This window comes from Grammomys surdaster, unplaced genomic scaffold (genome assembly GCF_004785775.1).
Source record: "Grammomys surdaster isolate TR1022 unplaced genomic scaffold, NIH_TR_1.0 263, whole genome shotgun sequence".
In the NCBI taxonomy this organism is placed as follows: domain Eukaryota; kingdom Metazoa; phylum Chordata; class Mammalia; order Rodentia; family Muridae; genus Grammomys; species Grammomys surdaster.
This window is the reverse complement of record NW_021604704.1, coordinates 2897679-2905991: the sequence shown is the minus strand read 5'-3', so window position 1 is coordinate 2905991 and position 8313 is coordinate 2897679. Positions and strand designations below refer to the sequence as shown.

The window sequence follows — 8313 nt, the reverse complement described above, 5'->3', positions numbered from 1 at the left end:
TCTCTCTCTCTCTCTCTCTCTCTCTCTCTCTCTCTCTCTCTCTCTCTCTCTCTCTCTCTCCATTATTAGAGTTTGAGAGAAAAACCACAAGGCAGGCAAATTGTAAATCTCAACAACTGCCAAGAGGAAGGAGATGGAGGATGGAGAAGCAGAAGAGAGAAAGCTATGCCTTTTGAATCAAGGTCAGTAACAGAGGTCTGCCAGGAGCAGTATGAAGAGGGGGTGGGAAGGTGGAATTCAGAGAAGCAGTAAGAGCTGCCCAGAGTGTGGGGCAAGCATGCTTAAGATTTTGGTTGGTGTCCAAAGAAGAGATAGAAAAGGGTAAAGGAAAAGTTATGTGTTTAAAATTTTAAATTTATTTTACATTTGTTTGTATGGCTCAGTAGTTCAGACCACTGACTGTTCTTCCAGAGGACTTGAGTTCAAGTCCCAGACCCCACATGGCAACTCACGACCGTCTCTAACTCCAACATCTGACACCCTCACACAGACATGCCTGGAGGCAAAACACCAATGCATATAAAATAAAAATAAATATAAAATTTAAAACTTTTAAATTATATTTATTTATTTTGTGTGCAACCACACCTGTTTGTTTATCTGTATGTGTGTGTGTGTGTGTTTGTGTGTGTGCATGTGTTCATATGCCTGTGTGTGTAGATCACAGGAAAAGCTGTGAGAGTGAATTCTCTCCTTCCACCAAATGGGTCCCTGAGGTTAAATGTGGGGTATCAAGCTTCTTCAGAAAGTTCCATTGCCACTAAGCCATCTTGCTAGCCCTCAAAAGCTATATATTCAATTTAAAACTCAGAGGAGTGGGCAGGCAACTACTTGAATCAGATTCTTGCCTTCTTAGAATGGTTAGTGAGGGAAGCAGACATATGCCATCGCAATGATAAATGTATGATTATTTCAATAATGGTGCAAGGACCAGGGCTAGGCGTGTACTTCAGTGAGTAGAGTGCTTGAATAGGAAATACAAGCCATGGTTTGATCCCCAGCAGTACATGAACAGGATGTGGTTGGTAGTGCTTGCCTGTAATCCCAGTATTTAGGAGATGGAGGCCAGAGGATCAGAAGAAATTCAGGGTCATCCATAGATATATAGTGAGCTTGTTACTTTTCCAGACAGCCTAAGTTTGATTCCCAGCATCCACGACAGGCAACTCAGCAGCCTGTAGCTCCAACTCCAGGGGATCCAAAGCCCACCTGTAGCCTCTGTTTCTGTACATAAGTTGGCATATATTCACACAGACACATAAATAAAAATAAACCATAAAAAAGGAAGAGTGCAAAGGCCACTCACTAGGGAAAGAATCATTCAATTAATGATGATGGGGAAGTGGGATATTTATGTGCGAAGAATGGATTCTTTCCATTATTACATTGAAATTTAACTGAAAAATGAATCGAACACCTAAGTGTATGATCTAAAACCACAAAATTCTGGAGTAGAACAAATAGTAAAATCTTTGTGACATCGGATATGGCAAAGATTTCTTACACATGATATTAAATGCAAAAGCAACCAAAGTAAAAAAATAGATAAATTAGGCTATATCAAGATTTAAAATTTCTTCTCCTCAAAGATACAATTGCCCTGGTATGGTGTGGCATGACTTTAATCCTGACACTGGGGTCGGGGCGTGGGTAGCAGGTGGATTTCTGTGAGTTTGAGGCCAGCCTGGTCTAAATAGCAAGTTGTAGGGCAGCGAGGGCTACACAATGATACCCTGTCTTAAACAAACAAACAAATAAACAAACAAACAAACAAGGATAATTCAGCATTGGATGTAGTCATAGAAAAAAATGAAAAAAGAAAAAATTTCCAAGGACACAGAAGGTTCAAATTTTTTTAGGTGGAGACAAAGAGAACAGAGGGGAAGGGCTAGGATTGTGGTACGCCCAGGCATGTATGCAAATGACCCTGGGGCGGGGCCAGCGCCTTTTCAGGGGAATCAAGGCTTGGTCATTCCCTGCAATCCCACTTGCTTGTCTTGAGCCGCTATCCTGTATTAAATATGTTGCTTCCCCCTCATAAACAAGAACCTTTCTTAATTGGCATTGTTATTGTGCTCATTCAATATGGGGAAGCTGCTTTTAGGTTCCTCCAAATCAGTAAGGCCAGTGCCTCTGTGCTCCCAACCTGCTATCCTAGCGGATACTTGAACCTCCTTTTCACATTTTACAGGTTCACATTTTACATGTCTCCTGATCGTGAGCAGTCTCTTTGCTAATGTCTTTTTCCGTGGGCAAGTCATTAGGAACGTCTTACTTTAAATGTTTGCTCTCAATTTGCTATTTAGGAACTTTGCTGTGGGTAGGATACGTGAATGCTTAGAATGAAATAAAAACATTCTTGGTGCTGGAAGGTAAAACTGAGTGTAGTGGCTTAGAGCTGTAATCCCAGTGAAGGAGGATGAATTAGGAGATTCCCAGTTTTAAACCACTTTGGACTACGTAACCCAGTCCCGTAAGAAAGTAGCCTATGGAAAGAGGCGAAACTATAAATCAACTCAATAACAAAAACTCTTACAGGTCGATTTAAAAATGTTCAAAAAAGGGACTAGAGAGTTGGCTCACTGGTGAAGAAATTGTATTGCTCTTCCAGATGACCTGAGTTTGATTCCCAGCATCCACATCTGGTTTTTCAAGGTCACCTGTAACTCCAGCTCCAGGGGGATCCCACACACCTCCGGGCTCTGCAGCAAAATTCACTCATGCGCACATACCCTCTCCCTCACACAGCATGCACATATGCATACCTAAGAGTAATTAAAAAAATTAAAACTGCAAGATTCATAACCATGTAGAGTTATAAAGGATCACTTAGAGAAATTTTTTTTTACGTTCAAAAGATTTTTGATAAAAGAGGATATGCAAACTGGCCAGATGTGGGTGTACATACCTTTAATGTCAGCACTCAGGTGGCAGAGGCAGGAAAATTTCTGTGATTTCCAGGCCAACCAGTACTTCACAATGAAATCTTGTATGCTGGAGAGATGGCTCATCAGTTAAGAGAATCTATTTACCACCCTTTCGTAGGTCTAGGGTTCAGTTTTCAGCACCGCGGATGCTGCGCCCCTATTGGCCACCATAAGCACACGTGACCACTTTCACAGACAAACGCATATGCATAAACGTAAATAAAATAAAAATGAAATCAATCTTTTATTTAAAAAAAGGTTCTTATCAGTCCTTTAAAAGCCTTAAACCATATCACCAACAACTGTATCCAAAAACACCTTTATTGGTCCCACCGAGATTCGAACTCGGATCGCTGGATTCAAAGTCCAGTGTGCTAACCATTACACCATGAGACCAGCACACAATTGTGGGTCAGTTACAATCCATTTATAGACAACTCTAGTTTCAGAACAGCCACGTTACATGGCTGTAGATGAAATTTGATTACATTTCCTGACCTTTAATTTTATAGTATGCATTTTCACCCGACTTAGATAACCAGATCTTTTTGGTTTTGCTTTTATTTTTCGAGACAGGGTTTCTCTGTGTAGTTCTGGCTGTCCTGGAACTCACTCTGTAGACCAAGCTGGCCTCGAGCTCAGAAATCCTCCTGTCTCTGCCTCCCAAGTGCTGGGATTAAAGGCGTGCGCCACCACCGCCCGGCAGATAACCAGATCTTAAAAGGAAAAAAAAAAGGAGAAAAACTACCTCGTGTGTGCGTGTGATCGTTTTTATTATTATTTTTTTTTTTGTCTTTGGCTTTTTGTTGTTGTTTTGTTTGGTTATTGTGGTTTTTTTTTTTTTTTTTTGTTTTTGGTTGGTTTTGGTTTGGGATTTTTTTTTTTAAATTTATTTATTACGTATACAGTGTTCTGCCTGCATGTTTGCCTGCATAGCCAGAACAGGGCACCAGATTTCATCATTGATGGCTGTGAGCCACCATGTGGTTGCTGGGAATTGAACTCAAGAATTTTGGAAGAGCAGCCAGTGCTCTTAACCTCTGAGCCATCTCTCCAGCCCTGGTTTCGGATTTTTTGAAACAGCGTTTCTCCGTGTAGTATTGGCTGTCCTGGAAGTCTCTCTGTAGGCCAGGTTGATCTCGAACTTGTTGGTCTGCTCTGCTCGAACTTGGTGCTTCTGCCTCCTGAGTGCTGGGATTAAAGGTGTACACCACTATCACCCAGCAAAAGCCACCCCTTGATAGCTTTGGCAACCAAGGTCTGAGAAATCACAAAGCACTGTATTTGGAATAAAGTGTGCCTATCAGTAGCTGTCTAGGTTGTCTGTCTCCTGTAATTTTTCCAGCCCCTCTCCACACACATCCCCATTCTGGGCAAAGAGAAATGCATCTAAATGTGGAATTAGGATAGCAGTTTACTTTTCATTTCAATTCTAAAAGCTTTCCTTTCCTTCTGCAGTGACGATAACACCCTAAACCAAAGTGGAGGTAGAGTCTAGAATTTTTTAGTAGAGCAACTGCCTTAAAAACCTGTTGGAGGAACATATTTAGGTTCCTAAATATGGTAGCTGGTGGATGTGAGCTGGAAAGCAGTTTTCTCAGGAAGGAAAACAGGCAGATGCCTGACTGCACAATCATGGGGTGGGGGGGGATGTCTTATAACATGCTGGGAAAAAGCTGCTAAAGCAACCATGACACTACATTAAGCCATGCACATGGACTGGTTTGGCCAAACAACCTTGGTGATACAAGAACTGTACTTAAGGACAAAAAAGAATTTGAGGAGGACAAGAGTAGTCTTGGATATGGGTAGAAGTAAGTACTACTGGCTTAAGTGGGACCAAGCACAAATAGTACTTTGATTAAAGGGAGAATGGAGCTCTGCCTTTCTGTCATCCTCTTCAGAAATAGATAAAGATCAGGGTTGCACAAGCAGGCTCTGACTTCATTACCAGAAGGTCTGGCTCTCCAGAAATGCTTTTGGGCAATGGACTTGAGAATATAAAAGGGGCTACAGGAGTTGGAGAAATGACTTAGCGGTTAAGAGCAGTTGTTGTAGCTGAAGAGGACCCTGGTTCAGTTCCCAGTGTGGCAGCTATCTATAACTACAGTTCCAGGGGGATCTGTTGTTCTCTCTGGCCTCTATGGATACTGCATGTGCATGGTGAATGTACTTGTATGCAAAATTTGGATAATGCAACTTTTCTAACTGCTTGCTCCTTCCTTCTTTCCTTCCTTTTTCCCTTCCTTCCTTCCTTCCTCCCTCCCTCCCTCCCTCCCTCCCTCCCTCCCTCCCTCCCTTCCTTCCTTCAAGACAAGGTTTCTCTTTGTAGCCCTGGCTGTTCTGAGACTCACTTTGTAGGCCAGGCTGGCCTTGAACTCAGAGATCTACCTGCCTCGGCCTCCTGAGTGCGAGGATTAAAGGCGTGCGCCACCACTCCCCGGCTTCATGTGACGTTTTTCAATTAGATCAAAGACTGGGCAAATGGTCTATTCCCTTATCTTTTTTTGTTGTTGTTGTTTTGTTTTTTTCGAGACAGGGTTTCTCTGTATAGTCCTGGCTGTCCTGGAACTCACTCTGTAGACCAGGCTGGCCTCGAACTCAGAAATCCGCCTGCCTCTGCCTCACAAGTGCTGGGATTAAAGGCGTGCGCCACCACCGCCTGGCGATATATTTCTTATAATTAATTTTTTCATTTTATTTTATGAGCATGGATATTTTGTCTACATGTCTGTGTGTGCATCATGTTCATGCCTGGTATCCATAGAGGCCAGAAGAGGCTATTGGATCCCCTGGAATTGGAGTTAATGGAGTTTGTTAGCCATCACTTGAGTGCTGAAAATGGTGCTAGTATCCTCTGGAAAAGCAGCCAGTGCTTTAACTCCTGAGTCACCTCTGTAGCCTCACTTTTTTCTTTCTTAATAGAGCCTTACTTTGTAGGCCAGACAGGTCTTCAATTAGAAACCCTCCTAACTTGACCTTTGAAGTGCTAGTATTGCTAGCACTAATATGTACATCGATGCACAGCTCTTTACATTGTCTGGCATTGAGGAGGGATAGAATGACAAGTAAAAATGGGGGGGGGGGAAACAGAATAACAATGGAGTCTACTTAAAGTCTCTTGTTAGCAATGAGTAAGAATTTTAGAACAATTAACATTTGCTGCGAAGATTATCTTTATAGAGACAATGTTCATTTGTTTTTTTCCTACCAGAAATTGAGCCTAAGATCTGATGCATGCTCAGCAAGTATTCTACCACTGTGCTACAATTCCAATCCCCAATCCAGTCTTTCTACAGAGAAATATTTTCAGATAAGAATGTTAAGATAGCAATGAAATAGACTTAAGGACTGAAAATGCATAAGATTAAGTGTGACATTACTTTTTTCCTACATTTAAACCTGAAATTTTCTGAGACTCTCATAAATACGACTCTAAACCTTCCTGCACCCCTTATGACTTAGGTTTCACCTCATCAGCTGTACTTCTATTTAATACATATCAGAATCTCATCTAAGGTCCTTAGCAACCCTTTGAAATATAACTTCAGAATCCACCAAAATCTTATTCATATACACAAATAATATCACCTAATACTATGATCTCTCGTTTGGTTTTGGTGTTCGAGACAGTGTAGTGGAGGCTGGCATTTATCTCCTTATTTGACCCACCCCTAGTCCTGCTACGGTCATTTTAATATCAGACTGTTTTAGGTGTATGTGTGTGTGTGTGAGTGTGTGAGTGTGTGTGTGTGTGTGTGTCTGTGAATGTCATGTGTGAGAGTACCAGAGGGTCTCAGAACTGAACTTGACTCTCTTGGAAGAGGAGCTGGGGCTCTTAACCACTAAACCATCTCTCCAGCCCCAGACTGTTTTGTGAGACAAAGTTCCATTATATGGCTCAGGGTAGCTTCTCATTTGTGATCTTCCTACCTTAACCTACCCTATGCTGGAATTACAAGTGTACATCAGCATGCTTGGATGGCTGAGATCTGACTTTTGACTGACAGGAATACACAATGCTGCTAGCCTAAAAGCTGAAATGCCCTGAGTCATGAATTCTTGTCCTTCCTGAACCAATAGGTAGAATAAATGTTGAGGAGTGAGTGGGGAATGGTACCCACTTAAGTCATCTTTTATGTCTAGAACGTGGAGACAGTTTTACTGTCCTCTATGAGGGACTTGTAGGAAATTCTCCTTTGGGAGACTAGGGACTGAGGCTGTGCTGGAGCAAGGCAATGATGGAAGGCAACACTGATCTCAGAAACAAAAAGACTGAGGACATTTTTTTGCAATGGAGAGATTGCTTTCTTTAGCTGATGCCTATAAAAGTGGGCTTTAAAGCTAATTTTCTTTCCCACATTCACTTCAGTTCCTGTTCAAATGAAAAGAAACAAATTCAGTCTCAAAGTAAGTTGTTCAAATTAAACTTTCATGATTTTGGTGCCTAGGTAAGAGGAACTGAGTTTATCAAAGGATCATACCCAGTGAACACTGAATTTCCAACTAAAAAAGTCTCAGAGATGACATCATCACATCCTGGGGAAAAATAGAGATGCAATAGTGGGTCTGGCTTCCCCACAAGAAGCATGGGCTAGGTCAAGATTTGGCTTACATGTTGGAAAGCCCACATCACAAAAGGGCCATATATAAAGGGCCATGGTACTAAATCCTGAACATTGTAACTCCCAATTATGAAATTCTCAAACACCCAAAATCCCTAATATCTAAAATCCTCCCAAATCAAGATCCCCAAAACATGATTCTGGAAGAAATAATTTAAAACTTCATTGAACATGTTTATTTACATTTTAAAAGAACAACAATATGAGAAGCATAAAACACCACGACAGAATACTTTATAGGTATTGCACATTAAAATCAGAAACAAAACCATACATATTTTTGTAAGCATAAACATTCAGATGTTGCAGGTAAAAACAATATAATAAACATGAAAAATAATGCTGGTATCCACGATGTTCTGGAATAAATATTTTAAGGAAATGGAATATTTTTGAGTAGATTTATCATATGAAATGCCATATAGATTACTTATGAGTGAAGGCTCTCGAATCAAACAGAAAGAAGCTCATGGCCGTGTGCAGAGTTCAGTTACGGTACCTAAATTAACAGAAAGTACAAGGCATAAGAAGATTGCACGGGTGTAACAGCCATGAGCAGACAAACCGTATTCAAACATAAATAGATCAAAGGGTGAGTGTATAAACGCATATCTCTATCCAAAATACTTTGAGAGATGACCTAAGGTCTTGTGTGTGTGTGTGTGTGTGTGTGTGTGTGTGTGTGTGTGCTGAGGCACAGTCTCACTTGATGTAGCACAAGTTCGATTGGAATTTGCTAGTAGCTCACGTTGATCTCAGAC

General features: G+C 41.2%; 1 non-coding gene across 1 annotated transcript; it reads right to left on the bottom strand.

Annotated features, from left to right (window-relative positions):
• Positions 1–3251: 3251 nt before the first annotated feature.
• On the bottom strand, positions 3252–3323 carry Trnaq-uug. The gene has a single exon. It is a non-coding gene; the product is annotated as a tRNA-Gln (tRNA).
• Positions 3324–8313: the final 4990 nt, after the last annotated feature.